Genomic DNA, 18,485 nt, shown 5'->3' with positions numbered 1-18,485 from the left:
ATGGAGATCTTTCTTTCTCCATTGCTTCCTGTACACACAGCAGCCTTCACATAGCATTGCTGTACTGTGTAAGTGTGGGAACTCAAGTCACATACGCATGTGCAGTAGATCAAATAACGCACCAGGATATCTGAGGAAAGTGGAAGAACGCACTGAGCCATCATACAAAGACATTAAGAAAAGTAAGTATTTTTTTTTAAATAATGTCATTGCATGATAGCAATAACCGACTCAGTGGTGTGGTATAGTGAAGATTTTCCATGGTTGTCTTTGTTTAATCACTCAGGCTTCACCCTCATGATTAAACCACACCAACTGTGGGTAAATCTTCAATATACCACACCCATATCATTGGTTATTGCTATAATATATCATCTACCTAATTAATCAAGGGAAAAATCATTTCATCCTTATGAGATCTAGATGTGTTTTCTATATGTCAGACATATTTTTCCATTCTCTGAATATCTATTTAGTCTCTTCCATTGTAATTATGTGTCATTTCTAGTAATGTATCACACATTACACAGAGGTGAAAGGTTTGATTCCCTCAGCTTCCACTGCTTAACTGTGTGACTCTGAGCAATTCACTTAACCAGACACCTTTCTAGGGTGGAGTCTAAAAAAGGTCCATGGAGATCAGTGCTCTACCCTGTAAAAAAAATACAAATAAATTAGTAAATAAATATGATTGATGTTCTGAGATATGTATTATAATGTTATGGATTATATAGCAAACTCTCCTCTCTGTTTATCTCAGTATTTCTTCTTTGCTTCTTTGATACTTTGTGCAACAAGATTGTAGCTGAAAAACACCAATGCTTCCAATCTACCTAGAAAAAAATGACTAAGTAAAAAGCATACATAAATAAATAAATAAATAAATAAACACATAAAAGACTGCCTCATGGATATCATGGTTAGCCCATCATTTTCCCTGAAGTTCTCGCTAATAGATTAAAATAAAAGAAATAGCTTTGAAAGTCACCTGAAAGTCTGCATTAGGAATTTCCTTAAGGGATATTCGATGATCAAATACCTATATGCAGTTATTGAGCAAAGAAATACTTTCTGTAGATTCAAAGTCAATTATTTTCATGAAGGACATTGGCACCGACTTCAAGGCATTTATGGATGGAGCCTGAACTGAGACATAGGCAATTGGGGTTTGATTAACATCCTTGCTATTGGAGGAACTAGGTGCAGATGGAGGATGGAGGAGTGAAACAATGTATCTCGCTGACCTCTCCTAATGGAGACCTGTGTTACCTGTTCTTACAGAACACATGGGTAAGTTGATTTCCCTGGCAGAGAAACTATTTCCCATGGTTCAGGGAAGGGGATGAGGCTATTCACTGACAGTACCCCTTGAAAAAATGAATGATGACCAGAGTGGACAGCCTACTGCACTTTGGCTGCTTAACTGGCCATGCAAATGGGGAGATAGGATTAAAAACCTTGCTTTGCTCAGATTGCTGTTTGAATTATAGCCTGTCCTAGTTTACCCTTGCTTGTGGTGAGGAATGAATGTACTGGTTTGCTGGAGAGGACTGATGACTAACAGGAAGAGGAGGAAAAAAAATCCAAAAAAAAACACACACACATATATATATATATATATATATATATATATATATATATATATATATATATATATATATATATTAGTGGTTCAGTAGTAGTTCAGAATGTTTTCTCAAGATAACCGTGTAGAAGGACAAGTTTTAATGAAAATCTGAGACATAAAGCCTTATGAATAATACATAAAAATATTTTGTGATTGCTCCTCTCTGCTGCTTATTCAGTTCTGTTGTAATTTGTAGGTGCTCACACTGCTTGCATTAAAAATATAAAAATGTTATCTAGGAACTGATTTTGGGATGGTTCTCTAAGAAGACACATTTTTATATACTACAAAGCTGATCTTCCATTAACTTGGAAAGCTATTTCCATATGTGTGACACTGTTATTGTGTAGCTCATCAGTTTTTCTTTTGTTTACTTCTAGTATTTGAAGACCTTCACTAAGACACCTACCAAACTACAAGCTTGGCACTAAAGTCATTGTATACGCAGGTTACACAGTGATCGCATTTATCTAAATGTCATGTTGTTCACTGTAAGTTGCCCAGAGATTACACTATACCAAACGGACATGACCAGAATGATTTTGATCAAGCTATCTTAACACAACTAGCTTATCACCAAGAGCCCTGTGGTAGTTTAATACATGACAAGGTGGTGAAAGGGCAACACATAAAATATAATTTGGAGAACATCTGTTTCAATGTGTGTTCCCTGTGATCTCAGATACCTACAGGGAAAACTGGAAGCTTTTGTTATTGAAAGTACTGATAATATCAGGGACGTTGCACATATGAGAAACTCATATTGATATTTACTGTTTTGTTTTAGAAGGAAATCATTATTCCTTTTGATAGTCGATAAGATAAATATTATCTAAAAACATAGGTTGGCTTTAAAAAATGTATTTGTCATCATGGTCCAGTAGAGCTGTAAAAGGTAAAGAAAATGATGTCTGAGAATTACGCTCATTAAGAGAGAAGGGAAGACATCTTATGTACTGAGTAACTGTAAGATATCTTGAATGATTCTAATATAAAGATTAATGACAGCAAAAACCTATACAAGACAAACCACAGGGATATGAGGCCTACTCCAACCCTTTTCTACTTATTATATAGCAATAGATTGAAAGAGTAAAAGTCCAAGCAGCTATGTGTATATGTATATATATATATATATATATATATATATATATATATATATATATATATATATATATATATATATATATATATATATATGGGATCCGGACACATGCTCGACTAGCATATGTCCGAATCACAAAACATCGAACACGCATACACAAAAGTGCTTAACATCGACAAGCGCTTCCGTGTATGTGTGCCTGTTTCGTAGATCGGACTACAGTGCAGGAAGGGAAAATTCCCTTTTCCCCACTGTAGTGCGATCTCGGAGAGAGAATAATAAAGTAGGGGGGGGTGTGGGGGATGCAACATAGATTTTTTTTTGAACTACACATACACAGAAGTGCTTTTCGATGTTAAGTGCTTTTGTGTATGTGTGTTCGATGTTTTGTGATTCGGACATATGCTAGCCGAGCATGTGTCCTAGACCCATATATATTTATATATATATATATATATATATATATATATATATATATATATATATATATATATATATATATATATATATATATATATATATATATATATATATATGTTATATATATATATATATATATATATATATGTATGTATATATTTCATATGTGTGTGTGTGTGTGTGTGTGTGTGTGCATATAGATAGATATAGGAGCTGATGACGTGTAAAACCATAGTTATTAAATACCCAGTTAGACTGATATACAATACACAGAAACATCTATGTAAACATTTTGCAAACTTCATTTAAAATGGCATAATACAAGATAAGAAATTTTCATCTGAAATAAATCAACATCTTTCAGCACAATAACTCAAGCCATCTTTAATAATGTACTCATGTGAACAGGTCAGGATCTTCAAGCTATAGACCTGTTTCACCCTTGTTTAGGATCATTACTGTACATAAGTGGAGAGTCTAGTCTAGGTGTGCTATAGAAGAGCTTATCAACAAGCCTGATGTATATTTAGCTTATGGATACAAATAAGATATAAACAAAAGAGAAGTCCCAGTGCAGATGCATAGATGAATTACCCCAAAAAGACTTTGGCAAAACAGAGAAGAATATGTACAAAAATGTTTACATACTACCATTAGTCAAGACAAACAATGTCGAGAGAATACGATTCACCAGCCTCTTCTTTAGAATGTTTTCTAATTTTTGCTGAATAGAATTTATGAGACTTGAAGTTACTCGGCCCCTTTTTAAATGTACTGCTGTACACGGACACTGTACTTCCCATCTCTAGTTAAGAAGATGCTCTAAGATTTTTAAGGAGTGTCTATACATGTCTGTTTTGGCTTCCCATCCTTTGTACTATCACAGGTAACACATGTAGCTAGTTACCTTCTAATATATAAAGCACATCCGACACGATATTGGAAAGGGAACTTCCCAGCCTAACATTCATGACAAGTACTTATTCCATAAAGAAACTGTTGTTTTTCTAGGTTATTGGGCACTAAAAATCATAAAGCTTTTAAACATACAAGGATTCCTGGTGTGCATATGCCTTTATTGCACTATTTGAAGTTTATTTTAATGTTGTTACTGATGACTAGGGTGATGTAAATTCAAAGTGCTACTCATAAACAGTAAAAATTAATTTCTTTAGTTTAATGACAGATATCTGACTAACAGTATTACCATTCTTTGCTGATTTCGAACAAAAATTCATTAGACGTATCAATTACAGTAATAAAAATAAAATGTTAAAAGTGTCTCACATTAAGTCAAAATTAACAGTGTTTTATAGGAATTGTAAGCTTTTCCAATGGACCTATGGATAAACTGCTTTATGGCATGGTTATTTTTGTGTCAAACCTTAAAGTCACTAACTATTATTTACCTTATGGGTTCCAGTGATAAATGCATTCTGTCAATAATATCTGGAGCTTTGGAAAATACAGTACGATTAAAGAAAAGGCAGCTGATCCTCTGACTATTAAATAACACCACAGATCCCTGACTCTGCAGTCATTTGCAAATTTACTTCTGTTTAATTTTCTTTTAGAGTGCTTCAATCTAACAAAGCTTCAGAACAGTATGCATTTTTAAATATGAGGTGGTCAATCTGAGTGATCAGGAAGTCCTGGTTATACAAGGACCTGCAAGTATCTGCTTTATGTCTAGTAAACTTCATTGTCTCTGAAGCATTGTCACTAAAAAGCTGGAGTTCTAACAACTACAAAATCTGTAATCAATTTTTTATAAGAGTTGAATAACCTTTCTGGACTTGAATCCATTCCTGCATATTCCAGATCTGCAGAAATATTCATGAGTCCTATGAAGGAGTAAAATTCCTTTGCTGATTTCATCATGAACATATACCTAATTAAATGCTGTGGGTACCTAAAAGAATAGTAGCAATTTATCTCCCAGCACTTACCTTAAGTTGCTAACTGTCTGAAAAATTATAACAAGTAGCAACAACAATCACATATTTTAAATTTATGACCGACATTAAATGATCATGTTTCCAAATGTGTTTATTATTTGAAGTCTTGTACAGATAATAACAGTCTCCCATCTTCTGAATAGAAAACTAATCTGTGACTAGCATATCCACCCCAGTAGGGAACACTATTGAGACATTCAGTGCTGTATACCTTTTGCATTGTCTACCACAATGAAAATGAGCAAATAATAACAAAAACAAAAAAGAAAAATCAAATGCAACAAAATTAATGGAAATATCACATATCACAATGAATTAAAAACACTACCTTCTGAAGAAAGCAAACTAAAAATGTTAACTGACTCAAGTCATTTAGCATGGCATGTAACCCTACCAGGCTTAGCAGGTAGGATTCTAAGAAACCAAGTATAAGCAGACATCAATTAAAACTACCCTGTAATTGCTAACATGAACCGATTGATTACACTGTCTTTAAGTGATCTGCTAAGTTAGAAGAGTTGTAGGAGGAAACAGATGATAATAAAATCATCAATCGATATCAGACATGACGTACTCCAAAAGGCAATGTAAGCATCAAAGTAAGAAATAGAGGCTATGTAAAATTCATCTAAAGCCCCCCAGCAAGATATAATGAACTGAAACCAGTATTCCAAGTTTTGAGCAAAATCTGCTTGGATCACTGGAACTGGGTAAAATTCCAGTGACATAGGAGTCAGTTTTCAGAAGAAGTGATCCAACTTTCTGCCATGAGAGCAATTCATCTTTTACTTTTCTACCCATGGCTAAAGCAGTGTATTTAAGGGATGCTTCTTTAATTTGCTGGACCTAAAGGATGCTGCTCAAGAACTAAAAACAAAATAAAAGCACTACTGCCACCATCCTTCATCATCATCATCATCATCATCATCAATAAGCCCTCTGTTTCCATTTTCCACATGGAGTTGAGGTGCGGTAACAGCTGTCACCACATCTATCAATGCAGTGCCACTCTACTACCTTCTGTGATAGCAATGCTCGATTGCCACGTCTTTTCTCATGTTATCTATCCATCTCTTTGCTGGACATCGTTGTTTCTCCTCACCTTCTTCATTTCTGTTACAAATCTTAACCAAATCCTCCTCTGCTTTCATGCAAATGCACCCAAACCATCTTAATCTCTTTTCTTTGATGTTCATGCAAGCATAAATAACTGGAGAACTGAGACATATTTGCATGTGGCTAAAACCATAGTATGGGATAAAAAATAAGAGAATCCAAATGTATTTTTTATCATACTAGTGAGGTCTGCTTTATCTGATAGCCTGAATAAGAACATTCTTGTAATAAATGGATACATAGCAATGCTTTGTATTATAGGTTCATCATTTCATAGGTGTGGATTAGGTTAACTACCACAAGGATGTTTTTAAGCTCACTCATACATCCTAAGTGTATCTTACAAGTTTAGAAACCTTAAGATTACTCTAATAGTTATATGTAGGGTTGGGTCTGGGTGGTAAACGATTTACAGGTTTCATCTGTTCATTAGGGACGTAGCAAGCAATAGTGAGCTAAGGACACTCAGGCAAAATTCAATCTTAACTGATGGACAACACTAGCCACTGAAGCACGAATTACACTTGAGCCCATAAAAGAAAAGGATAACAGCAGGCAGCTCAAGGTACAGTGCGAATTCAATTTGCTGAGTTCCTTTTTTAAATAATTCTTTTTGTAGATATATTGGAAGTAACCTGGGTACTGTACATATAAATTAAATACACCGTTTAAATCTCGGTCTTTCTCTCTCTCTCTCTCTCTCTCTCTATATATATATATATATATATATATATATATATATATATATATATATATATATATATATATATATATATATATATATATATACATACGTCTGCTTCTAAATCTTGAAAGCTCATAATCTTGAAATTCAAAATACTGAAGCCAAGATCTTGAAAGTTCAAAATGCTGAAAACTCAAAATACTGAATTTTATAATACTGAAAAACTTCAGGATAGTAACAATTACTATATGCCACCAGAAGTACATAGCGAAACAAATAAAAGACTAAGCATATTACTTACTCAAACTATTAGCGGGGGGTGAGTCCCCCTGCACACCCCCTGCTACTTAAATATACCAACAACGACATCGCACTTCACAACTCCAAGATGAGTTATGTTGTGGTATAGCAAATTAAAAGGGAACATGACTAAGGTTACAACAGGCACTCGTGAAGCACGTAATGGTATGTTTGGCATTTTCTTCTGTGGAGTGCAGTCTTGGAGTTGATATATTTAAGTAGCAGGGGTGTGGGGGATGCAGGGGGGCTTGCCCTCCTGCTAATAGTTGAAGAAGAGTAATATGTTTTCTTACTTGTAAGTGCTGGTGTACTCTGTTTTTTTCAATATTATGAAATTCAGTATTTTGAGTTCATAGGTTCATAGGTAGGTACTAGGCTATTGGCCCTAAGGCCCATACAAGCCTAGCCAAAAAATGTACCCTGGCTTTCGCCACCCAAGAAAATTATTTTCCTGTGCCCCTATCAAGCAGAGCCACAGAAGTGATCCCCGGGGTGAATTTCCCCATCCAGTCATCAAGATTTTTCCTGAAGTGTGCTAATGAGGAGCTCTGTTTGACATAAATAGGTAGTCTGTTCCAGAGTATGGGAAGTCTCTGGGACAGGAATCTATCCCTCCAGCATGTTCTGTTTATTGTGGTGACAAGGTTTAGGTCCCCAGAGCGTGTAGCTCGGAGGGATTGGAATTTCTTTAAGTGGAGCATGTCCAACAGCTCTGGGTTTGACATAGCTTTGTATGTTAGGCAGAGATCGCCCCTGAGTAGGCGATATGCGATGGAGTAAAGCTGTAGCTTTTGAGACGGTCTGCATAGGGCATCTGTTTGAGGCCAGTAATCCTCTTTGTGAGTTTTCAGTATTTTGAACTTTCAAGGTTTTGGCTTCAGTATTTTGAATGTTAAGATTATGAGCTTTCAAGATTTAGAAGCAGACCCATATCATATATGATATGATATATATATATATATATATATATATATATATATATATATATATATATATATATATATATATATCATATATATATATATGTGTGTGTGTGTGTGTGTATAAACAAGTGTCATGATATAATAAACTGGAAAATGGATTACAAGAAACATGATTAAAATAAAAGAATGGATAGATGATAAATATCTAAATATCTTGCATACAAGAGACATAACTGCTGAAGTAAGAACACAAAATGAGAGTTTGAAAGGTTTTCATATTTTTAGTAAAGGAAAATATATCTGAACTGAAAGTAATCCTCTTTTACAATTCAAACAATAAGAGAAATAGGGCACTGACTCTGACAAAGTTAGGGAAATTTGAGAAAACATGTATGGGGATTAATTGACCACCTGACTGTCAGCTTGATTACTTCAGTAAGTTTGCAGGCTTGCTACATAAACAAACAGAGAATTTCTGATTTAGACACATTAAAACCGTACTGATTAATACATCTCCCTAGCAGGCTGTACATCATTACACGAATGTGACATCCAGTATACAAGCACACCAATGTACCTGCCCAGAGATATATACACACACACACACACACACACACACACACACACACACACACACACACACACACCACTTATAAACTTATTCTCCACACTAGCTCACACTCAAGAAAACAGTCATACACACATGCTTGTGCATGTGTCCCATCACACACACACACACACACACACACACACACACACACACACACACACACACACACACACACACACAGAAAGATTGATTTAGTATCCCTTATATAAACCCTAACGTCACACACATACACACACACACACACGCGTGCACGCACACACACAGTCTCTCTCGGTATCCACTGACTAACCCCTGTAGTGTAGCTACCCAGACATACATGCATTCAGCCTCATTCATGCCCTGTACACACGCACACTCAAACATGCATTCACATAAATATATGTGCTGACAACTCCAGCCCCATGGCTCAGCTGTATTTACCTTCATCAAGAGTACTTCCATAGTGAACCCAGTTCTCTGGCTCAGAGGGAGGAAGCCCTAGCTGATCCGCAGATGATCCGAGTTTAATTAGAGTCACTGTTGCTGGAGGGTCAAGCAGGGAGAGGATAAGAATGAGAAGTTAATACTATCTTACCATCCTGGGGTAAAAGAAGGCAGGGTAGGTCACTACAACAGCAACATGCAGACCTTGATGAACTCTGTGCAGCAACTGGTGTGTCAAGTGAGCAAAAGGATGTCCACATGTGGAAGCATTGAAGCACCTCTTCCATTCAGCCATAATGGGGCTTGCAAAACTGCTCTGTGGTGGCACGTGAGATTATCCTCCACAGCAACAGTATGGTGCTGCACCAGTCTCCTCATTTACTTCATACTAGGTTAAGTACAACCCATGAGAGGTTAAGGCTGGTCAATAACCCAGGAGTGAATGGTTGACCCCATCCAAAATATAGCATTCACTTTTTTTTGTCTAGAGTAAAATCAGGAGCCACAGTCAATTCTGAGGGACAACATGTCACTATTTAGCATTTGCATCTCCCCTGGACTGCTGTATTAACATGTAGCTTTCCGAGTAAGACCACTCTATGTGTCATAGTCCCTGCAAAGGGAATTCCATAGTGTCTCTGAAGCACATAGGCTTACTGGGATGTGGAAATTTGGAAAGTTCCTAGATAAGGCTTTCCTGTCAGAGTAAGCCCTTCTGAATTGTGTGTTTACTTTTTTTTATTTTATATATTGGCTAATTAGATACGTTCAGTGGATGTTTGTCCATTTCTAAGGTTGAACTTAAAACACTATCTAATTAAAGACTTGAAACAAGTACAAGAAAGCGTGTGGCACAAATTACACCTAAAACACTACTGACAATGTCAAATTCAACTCTACATGAAAGGTAAAGGCTAATAGTTTAGTAAAAATATCCACAAATAATAAGCACTTTCATCTTGTGAATAGAGACTTCATCAGATAAACCAGCAACAATCACACTATAAATATCTTTACAATGTTCCATCCCTCTCAAATTAACTAATTAAAAAAAATAATTACCAAAGTCAAGTGGTACCTCTTAAGGTACCCATAAATTAATACAAAAAGCAACCTTAAAAATAATACATGTTATAGCAAATATCACAGACAGATACAATTGATCTAAAAGGGAGACTCTCCACATTTTTATGTATTTTGGGAATCCCAAAAATATTTGGAATGATGGGGTTAGGTTGAAGCAGAAACTGGTGGATTTCGACATCTATCCTTTTATCCAAAAGATATTCTTCTTAGTAAGAGTCAGTTCACCAATATGTAATATGAATCTGGTTTCTTGACATTTTATTTATTTTACATTTGTTTACCAGGAGTCTGACTGGGCATGGATCCCACTGTCAGTGGATGTCCGTGGAGAAAAGCTCCAAAGATAAGTATAGCAAATACAGTAAATACAATACACATGTCAATAAAGTACAGGAAAGAGTCAAAACATTAAGGTACAGTTTCAAGGCCAAGAAAGGAACAAAAAAATCAATATAATTTATGGAGTGCAGTTTGTTACAATAAACAATACAGTTGAATGTAAATTTTGTTTAGTCATTTGGTTACATTCATCAGTGGCTAGTGCAGTAAACACATTGATTGAGTACAGAAAGGAGTTGTTGCAAGCTTTCATAGAAGGTCAAAGTATGATACAATCTAATTAAGTGAAGGTGCCCATGGTCAGAACAATATCATAACCAAGAACTATGTAAATGGGACAGGAGGAGTTTTTTGCAATTATTTTTCTTTTCAGTGGTCCTAATATCTACGGGGATGGTATTCCATTCTTTTGCAACAGAAATGGAAAACAAGGAATCCCCAGAGCTATTGTTGCTTTTGCCTGTGTCAGCCTGGGCTTTATTGGTGGATCTTAATAGGAGTTTGTTAGAGTAGATATTAAGTAGACCTTGAAGAGCAGGAACTCTATCTGGGTAATATAGAATTTGGTGGGCTATTGTAAGCTGGTTATATGTGAGCAGGCTGGGTAATTCTAGCCAGGATAGTTACTTGATTGCTATGCAGTGATGCGTCCTGAAAGGTGATTCAATAGCAAACTTAGCTAATTTATTGTAGCAGGTGTTTAATTTATTAATGTCTGCTTTGTTTAGGTTGAAAACTATGGGGGAGGCATAGAGGAGTGTGGATAGTAGGTGGTTTCTTGCAATGGTGGCTTTACTGTCATTCTTGAGGTACTTTTTGCAACTATATAAGGTTCCGAGTTTTTTATGGACTTTCTTTATTGTGGGTGCAATGTACATATTAAATTTCATGTTGTGATCTATGATAACCCCTAGAAGTTTGGTGTGTTGGACAAGTGTGATAGTGGTGTTATTAGCTGAGAGTATTGTGAATGATGGTATGGGGTCCAAGGCTCTAATGGGATAGAGTATCATTAGCTGTGTTTTATTGGGGTTAAGTATTAGTTGAAACCTGGCTAACCAGGTTTCAACAGCGGTAAAGGACTCTTGTTTCAATTCCTAGAATGGAGGGAATAACAGGGTGGAGCAGAATAGAGTGGACTCATCAGGTACTCGACTAGACTGACATGCCGGGTAGTTTGGTGGAGTTGGTTGATGAATATGTTGAAAAGAAGAGAGACCCATAGGGTGACAGGTAGGAGGGGAGATAAGGAGTTTTGCCATTTTACTGCTTGTTGGAGGTTGGTTAGATAGTCTTGAAACCATGCTAGTGTGGAGTAGCTGACATTAAGATCGGAGAGAGCAGAAAGGAGTTTGGGATTGGAGACCGTATTAAAGATCTTGGAAAGATCTAGGAATACAGTGGATACTAGGCTACAATTGTTTCAATGTTGGTTTACTGTATTGCTAAAGCTAATACGGGCAGTGGTAGTACTGTGATTGGGGTAGAATCTGTGCTGGGTGTTGGTTAGAAGTCTGTTAGTGAGGAAATAGCACATTATTTGGGAATGTATAATTTTTTTGAGGATTTTAGATAGGGGAGTTAGAATGGCAATTGGACGGTAATTAGTTTCACATAGTTATCTCCTTTGTGGCATGGTATTATGTGAAATTTTCCCACAGAGATGGAACACATTCTGATAAAGAGTGGTTAATGAGCATGGAGCCTGCATAAGAGATGGTTTGGCTGCGAACTTTAGATATTCTGCAGGTAATTTGTCGGCAGCCATGGTTGTGGGTTTAAGCCTATTTAGGTATTTATATATTGTGCTAATTGGGACAGGCTGTAAGGAGAAGAGGTTTTGGTCTGCTGGTAAGGATGATTTATTTATTTATTTAACATTTGTTTGCCAGAATAGTCTGATTGGACAACAAGTATCCATTTTCAGCAGAGTCCTGGGGAGAAAAATTCTATAAGTTTACAGAGAGAAGACAAATTTACAAAAGAGATATTACAGATAGGTTTGGATGTGAAGTGGGAGAACAATTATTTGTGAGGCCTAGGATGAATTTGGTGGTATGTGTTGAATTGGGTGGTAATATTATTGGTGGTGGTGTCAATGTTAGGGGGTGGAGTACTGGACTTTCCTGGTTGTAGGATTTTATTAATGGCAGCCCAGAATTTTTGTGGGTTATTTTTGTGTTTGGTTTGAATGCCTATATAGTGGTTTCCTTTGTCTGTCCTAATTTATTTTTTGGCTTTGTTAGTTAGTTCCTGGTATGCCTGTCTATTAGTTTGAGTTTTATTTTGGTGCCACAAGTCCCATACTTTATCTCTTTGTTTTAGCAGTAGATGGGTAACTCTGGTCAGCCAGGGGACATAGCTGGATTTAGTTCTGATAAGGGCAAGATGATTTAGAATGTTTAGGAACGTGTTATTGAATTGGTGAAGTGAATAGAGGGGATGAGGAAGGGATGGGTAGGTATGGTGTTAAGGAGAGGAATGCAGAAGGTCAGATGATTGTGGATTTTGCGAAAAGGATGGACATGGCTGTGGTGAATACGTATTTTAAGAAGAGGGAGGAGCATAGGGTGACGTACAAGAGTGGAGGAAGATGCACACAGGTGCATTATATCCTATGTAGGAGGGCCAGTCTGAAGGAGATTGGAGACTGTAAAGTGGTGGCAGGGGAAAGTGTAGTTAAGCAGCATAGAATGGTAGTCTGTAGGATGACGTTGGTGATCAAGAAGAGGAGGAGGAGTGTGAAAGCAGTGCCAAGGATTAAATGGTGGAAGTTAAAAAAGGGTGATTGTGAAGTGGAGTTTAGGGAAGAGTTAAGACAGGCACTGGGAGGCAGTGGAAAGTTTCCGAATAGCTGGGTAACTACAGCAGAACTAGTAAGAGAGACTGCTAGAAAGGTGCTTGGTATGACATCTGGACAGAGGAAGGAGGACAAGGAGACCTGGTGGTGGAATGAGGAAGTACAGGAGAGTATACAGAGGAAGAGGCTGGCAAAGAAGAAGTGGGATTGTCAAAGAGATGAAGAAAGTAGACATGAGTATAAGGAGATGAGGCGCTTGGCAAAGAGAGAGGTGGCGAAAGTTAAGGATAAGGCATATGGAGAGTTGTATGAGAGATTGGACACTAAAGAGGGAGAAAAGGACCTGTACCGATTGGCTAGACAGAGGGACAGAGCTGGGAAAGATGTGCAGCAAGTAAGGGTGATAAAGGATAGTGAGGGAAAGGTACTCACAAGAGAGGAGAGTGTGTTGAGTAGATGGAAAGAGTATTTTGAGAGGCTGATGAATGAAGAGAATGAGAGAGAGAGAAGGTTGGATGATGTGGGGATAGTGAATCAGGAAGAGAAACAGATTAGGAAGGAGGAAGTAAGGACAGCTATAAAGAGGATGAAGAATGGAAAGGCTGTTGGCCCAGATGACATACCAATGAAAGCATGGAGGTGCTTAGGAGAAATGGCAGTGGAATTTTTAACTAGATTGTTTAATGAAATTTTGGAAAGTCAGAGGATGCCTGAGGAGTGGAGAAAAAGTGTTTTGGTACCTATCTTTAAGAATAAGGGTGATGTGCAGAGCTGCAGTAACTACAGAGGGATAAAATTGATCAGTCACAGCTTGAATTTGTGGGAAAGAGTAGTAGAAGTTAGGTTAAGAAGGGAGGTGATGATTACTGATAGCAGTATGGTTTCATGCCAGGAAAGAGCACTATAGATGCAGTTTGCTCTGAGAGTGTTATTGGAGAAATACAGAGAAGGTCAGAAGGAGTTGCATTGTGTCTTTGTAGACCTGGAGAAAGCATATGACAGGGTGCCTAGAGAAGAGTTGTGGTATTGTATGAGGAAGTCAGGAGTGGCAGAGAAGTATGTAAGAGTGGTACAGGATATGTACGAGGGTAGTGTGACAGTGGTGAGGACTGCAGTAGGAGTGACAGATCCATTTAAGTTGGAGGTGGGATTACATCAAGGATCAGCTCTGAGTCCTTTCTTATTTGCAGTGGTGATGGACAGGTTGACAGATGAGATCAGACAGGAGGCCCCGTGGACTATGATGTTTGCAGATAACATTGTGATCTGTAGTGAGAGTAGGAATCAGGTTGAGGAGACTCTGGAGAGGTGGAGATATGCTCTAGAGAGCAGAGAAATGAAGGTCAGCAGGGCTAAGACAGAATATATGTGTGTAAATGAGAGGGAGGGTAGAGGAATGGTGAGGATGCAGGGAGTAGAGTTGGTAAAGATGGATGAGTTTAAATACTTGGGATCAACAGTTCAGAGTAATGGTGAATGTGGAAGAGAGGTGAAGAAGAGAGTACAGGCAGGGTGGAATGGGTGGAGAAGAGTGTCAGGAGTGATTTGTGACAGACGGGTACCAGTAAGAGTGAAAGGGAAGGTCTACAAGAGGGTAATGAGACCAGCTATGTTATATGGGTTGGAGACAGTGGCACTGACAAAAAGGCAGGAGTCAGAGCTGGATGTAGCAGAGTTAAAGATGTTAAGATTTGCACTCGGTGTGACTAGGATGGATAGGATTAGGAATCAGTATATTAGAGGGTCAGCTCATGTTGGACAGTTTGGAGACAAAGCAAGAGAGACTAGATTGTGTTGGTTTGGACATGTGCTGAGGAGGGATGATGGGTATATTGGGAAAAAGATGCTAAGGATGGAGCTGCCAGGTAAGAGGAAAAGAGGAAGGCCTAAGATAAGGTTTATGGACGTGGTGAGAGAGGACATGCAGGCGGTTGGTGTGACAGAGCAAGATGCAGAGGATAGGAAGAAATGGAAAGAGATGATCCACTGTGGCGTCCCCTAACGGGAAAAGCCGAAAGATGATGAGGAAATTGTTATTGACATAGTCTATGGCACTTTCCAGGGGGGCAGATGTGAATGGTCTCCAGCTGCCTTGATTAAGTGCAGATATGAAGTCAAGGGTTTTGAAATTCTTTGTGTACCATATTTGTTGGAGGGTGGAGGATTTTAATGGATTCACTTGGTGTCTAACTATAAAGGTGAGAAGGTGGTTGCTGAGGGTGTCTGGGAGGGAGCCTGAGATGAGGATTGAGATGGTCTGTTGGTAAGGATCCAGTCCAGGATGGTCTCCTTTTCTGATGCTTTATCTACCCGTTTTGTGACTTTGATTAGTTGAGTGAAACCATGTAGGTTAATGTGGTTAGTGGGATGGAGTGAGTTACAGGAGGACGAGTTGATATTAATGTCACCTAGTATGATTGTTTCTTGGTGAAATTTATGGGATGCCCAGTCTAGAATGGATTCTACTGTATTAAGGTTATTGCCAGGGGTATATACAGTGAATATAAAAAGTGCACATACCCCTGTTAAAATGCCAGTTTTTTGTGATATAAAAAAATTAGTCCACAATAAATTATTTCAAAAGTTTTCCCACCTTTAATGTGACTTATAACCTGTACAATTCAGTTGAAAAACAAACAAATCTGTTAAGGGAAAAAATATAAAAAATAAAAAAAGTACAATGCGCTGGTTGCATAAGTGTGTACACCCTTAAACTAATACTTTGTTGAAGTACCTTTTGATTTAATTACAGCATTCAGTCTTCTTGGGTAGGAGTCTATCAGCGTGATACATATTGACTTGGCAATATTTGTCCACTCTTCCTTGCAAAAGTGCTCCAAATCTATGAGATTGCGAGGGCATCGCTTGTGCACAGCCCTCTTCAGGTCACCCCACAAAATTTTCTATTTGATTTAGGTCTGAGCTCTGGCTGGGCCATTCCAAAACTTTCATTTTCTTTTGGTGAAGCCATTCTTTTGTTGATTTGGATGTATGCTTGGGGTCATTGTCATGCTGAAAATTGAAATTCCTCTTCATCTTCATCTTTCTAGCAGACACCTGAAGGTTTTGGGCCAAAAGTGACTGGCATTTGGAACTGTTCATAATTCCCTCCAACATGACTAAAGCCCCAGTTCCAGCTGAATAAAAATAACCCCAAAGCATGACACTGCCACCACCATGCTTCACCGTGGGGGTGATCAAAGTGTTGTTTTTGCACCATAGTACCTTTTGGAATTGAGGCCAGAAAGTTCAACCTTGGTCTCATCAGACCATAACACATATTTCCACATGCTTGTGGGAGACTTGATGTATTATTTTGCAAATTTTAGCAGGGCCTGGATATTTTTCTGTGTAAGAAAAGGCTTCCATCTTGCAGCCCTACACCACAGTCCAGATATATGGAGAATACAGGAGATTGTTGTCATATGTAGTACATAACCAGTACTTGCCAGAAATTCCTGCAGCTCCTTCATTGTTTCTGTAGGTCTCTTGGCAGCCTCCCTGACCAATTTTCATCTTGTCTTTTCATCAATTTTGGAGGGACATCCAGTTCTTTGCAACATCACTGTTGTCCCATATTTTCTCCACTTTTTGATGACAGCCTTCACTGTGTTCCATGGTATATCCAATGCTGTGGAAAATTTTTTCTACCCTTCTCCTGACTGATACCATTCAACAATGAGATCCCTTTGTTGCTTTGTAAGCTCTCTGCGAACCATGACTTTTGCTGTAGCAGGCAACTGAGTAAATGTCAGGAAAGATCCCATTTGGACAGCTGAACTTTATTTGGGGTTAATAAGAGTCTCTTTAATTGATGGCAGGTGTGTACCCAAGAAGACTGAATGCTGTAATTAAATCAAAAGGTGCTTCAACAAAGTATTAGTTTAAGGGTGTGCACACTTATGCAACCACCTTATTATACGTTTTTTTTATATTTTTTCCCCTAGCAGATATGTTTGTTTTTCATTTGAATTGTACAGGTTATAGGTCACATTAAAGGTGGGAAAAGTTTTGAAATGATTTATTGTTTTCTCATTCTTTATATCACAAAAACCTGGCATTTTAACAAGGGTGTGTACACTTTTTATATCCAGTGTAGGTACATATTATATGTAAGGATTTTTTGAGTTGATTTTCAGCTTAGTGAACACAGTTTCTGCATTACTGAACGTGGGTAATTCGTCGACTATCATTTCAATGGTCGGGTTGTTTTTGAAGAGGAGAGCAATGCCTCCTCCACTTTTGGCTACTCTGCCTTGTCTAAGAACATTGTAACTAGGTGGAACAAAGTCATTATTATTGTTTAGTGGTTTTAGCTGCTCCCTATTATGCTGTCATAGATGCATGTTGTCAAATGTATCTGTTGAGCTGAAAAGCGCAAAAAGGCAAAATACGAGGTGGCTTTTCAGTGAATTCTTTCCCTGGGAAAGAATTCGCTTGTCCGCTTTCGCTACTTTGCTGTTTTCGGCACTGTAGTACGATCTCAGAGTTGTTATATTTAAGTAGGGAGTGGGGGGGTGAAGCCCACCACATTATGTAATATTTTACAGTTTTTTGGGGTTTTTTTCGGAACAGTGATTTTTTTCCAAGGGAAAAAAAATCACTGTTCTGAGGTTTCGACGTTGTAAGCTTTCGATTACATGGGGTCGATTATGTGTCGTTCACTACTCTGAGCATGCAAAATCATAATATAGACCTGTTTTAGCTATGTCTCTGTGAGAAGGACTATGTCAGGGGACTAGAGGGCCAGGGTAGCATGTAGCTCTTGGATTTTGTTCAGTATACTCCTTAAGTTTATGTTGCGTATAAGGAGATCTGTTGATTTCCTGGGGGAGGTTAGAATATTATTTGTTTCTAGCAGTGGGGGTTGTTATTGTTTGTAGGGCCAGGGATGGGTGCACATCTCCACTATGTATGATTTGGTATTCTATTTGGATTACAGTATTTAGGCATTCGATTATAGGTATATGTTGAGGAAATGTGGTTATTTAGTTGGTGTGGGGTTACTCTGAATGTAGCAAGGTCAAGATTTGAGATGTAGACAAGAGGAGATATTACTAAAAAGCCTGGTTTGTCTTGTGAATAGGTAGGGC

The sequence above is a fragment of the Protopterus annectens genome, chromosome 15.part0 (genome assembly GCF_019279795.1).
Source record: "Protopterus annectens isolate FY-2018-M chromosome 15.part0, PAN1.0, whole genome shotgun sequence".
Classification (NCBI taxonomy): domain Eukaryota; kingdom Metazoa; phylum Chordata; order Ceratodontiformes; family Protopteridae; genus Protopterus; species Protopterus annectens.
The sequence above is the reverse complement of the archived record's forward strand: the minus strand, read 5'-3'. Positions refer to the sequence as shown.